The sequence below is a fragment of the Lipotes vexillifer genome, unplaced genomic scaffold (assembly GCF_000442215.2).
Source record: "Lipotes vexillifer unplaced genomic scaffold, Lipotes_vexillifer_v1.1 scaffold382, whole genome shotgun sequence".
NCBI classification, from domain to species: Eukaryota; Metazoa; Chordata; class Mammalia; order Artiodactyla; family Lipotidae; genus Lipotes; species Lipotes vexillifer.
In genome coordinates, this window is record NW_006780611.1 from 10970216 (window position 1) to 10972554 (window position 2339).

Below are 2339 nucleotides of genomic sequence, written 5' to 3' on the forward strand. Positions count from 1 at the left end.
GTGAGCAAGCGCGTCTTGAAGGAGGAGATGCCTGAGCTGGGTCTCAGAGCACCAGGAATTGGCAAGAAAAGCCTGAAAACCTGGGGTGGCTGAGAAATTGCCCTGATCCTGGAATTACAGGGAGGGGAGTGGCATGCTCAGGCAGGGGTGGGCGGTGAGCAGGTCGGTCCTGGAGGGCCTGGATGCGGGCTGCCTGCTGGGCCCTCGACTAGGGAAGCTGTGATGGTCAGTTGTCTGTGGGTTTGAAATGGGTGGGGAAATGGGACCACAGAGAGGTGACTAGTCCTGAATCACACCTGATGACAGTGAATGTCTATCATTGAGCACTTAGATTCACTGGGCACTGTTCCAACAACGTCCCATTTTTTTTTTTAAGTTATTTTATTGATTGATTGATTGATTGGCTGCGTTGGGTCTTTGTTGCCACGCGCGGGCTTTCTCTAGTTGTGACGAGTGGGGGCTACTCTTTGTTGTGGTGCGCGGGCTTCTCATTGTGGTGGCTCCTCTTGTTGCGGAACACAGGCTCTAGGCACGCGGTCTCAGTAGTTGTGGCTCGCGGTCTCAGTCGTTGTGGCTCACGGGCTCTAGAGCACAGGCTCAGTAGTTGTGGTGCGCGGGCTTAGTTGCTCCGCGGCATGTGGGATCTTCCCAGACAGGACACAGGATCGAACCTGTGTCCCCTGCACTGGCGGGCGGATTCTTAACCACTGCTCCACCAGGGAAGTCCCATGTCCCATGTTTTAACTCATTAAGTTGTACAATGAGGTAGGTAGATGCAGGTGGGACTGCTGAGAACGAGGCAAGCAGCCTGGCCGCCTGGCCCCAGAGTTCCTGCTGGCACCCTCCATGCCACTTTTCTCAAACTCTTCTGACCACAGCCCTCCATGTGAGAAACCCAGTACATGTGCCTGAAACAAAAGGGTTACAGGAAGATAGTTGGATTTACTTGAAGGGAGGCAGGCTTATGTTTTCTATTCCATTCCATTAAAAAACAGTGCTGGTCGTGACCCGGTGAATTTCACAACCCATTTAGTTGGAAGGCCCTGCAGCCCTCTGGTTTCCACCTCTACCTGCATTATCTCTATATTTGACCCTCACACCCACAGTGGGAGACGGGTGCCATCATCGTTCTTGCTTTAGGGATGCGGGGACAGAATCAAGTGGCCAGCTCACTTGTCCAAGGCTAGGGCACAGCTAATGCTGGGGTTGGAGCTGGACTGTGTGGCTTCAGCCATCAGGCCATTGCGCAGCATAGCCAGGCCTGGCCTCAGGCCTCCTGTCTCCGCCGAGGCCTTTCTGTGCCACACTGATGTGGCCAGGACAGTCCTGGGGCTGAAGGAGCCTGTAAAGGCAACCCTGATGCCTCTAGCACCCATGTCTAGCCCCAGCCCCTGGGGCCTGGCTCTCTGTTTCGACTGAGGGGGCAGGAGCCCAGTCGGACTCCCCAGGGCCAGGGTTCCCCCCCTGCATGGGTGCTGATTGGGTTAAGGTCTTTGCAGCCTTGCCCACCCCGGGCTGGCAGCAGGGGGCAGTGTGGCCCTGTGGCTGCAGCTGCCAGGGTGGGTGGGGATGCGAGTGAACGCCTGGGCTCTTCCTGGGCCCCTTCTCCAGCTGGGGCACACCCATGGACCCTGGTCTCTCTTCTTCCCCAGAACCGTGGGGGCCCATGGGGAGACTTGTGGTCAGTTGTCAGTCTGGCCACAGGGCCTCACCACTTCTCATCCGGGGACAGGCAGAGCCCTGCCATGATGGGGGTTTGGTGACTCTTTGTCCTGTCAGTGGTACCCACTGCCCATGAAAGGAAGGCCAGGCGCCTTCATTCCGAGCCCTACATAGGCTGGCTCCAGCTTGCCTTTTCTAGGAGTTAATGAGGGCAAGGAGCTTAGCACGGTGTCTGGCACATGGGAAGCACCCAGGGTTTCCTGCTACTATTCTTATTGTTGTTATTAAGTTCTTCCACACTGTATCCTGTATCCTGTCCTCCACACCTTTGCCCATGCCAGCTCTTCAGCCTGGAGCCGTGTGCTCTCTGTCGGGTCCCGAAGTGCTTCTATTTTTCATCATGATGTATGTAGCCCAGCTGCTGCTTCCTCTGGGAAGCCCCTCCCCTGTGTGCTCCCACTGCCAGCAGTAACCATCTCTGATCTGTTGTGATCTAAATGTGACCTCCCGCCCTAGACTATGAGCATAACAAGCTTACATTAGTCATCTGCTAAGTGCCAGACTCTGTGTTTGGTGGTAGGGACCTGAAGCTGACCATGACAGCAAGCTTATTCTCAGGGCGTTCTTTCTGAGCGAGACAACAAATGGGAAAATACAAAAATGCGGGGCGTCAGCAG

At 55.6% G+C, this 2339-nt stretch overlaps 1 protein-coding gene across 1 annotated transcript in view; it reads left to right on the forward strand.

Annotated features, from left to right (window-relative positions):
* The window catches only part of CARD10 (caspase recruitment domain family member 10), a 26353-nt gene that overhangs the window by 17086 nt on the left and 6928 nt on the right, over window positions 1-2339 (forward strand). The window lies entirely within an intron of this gene.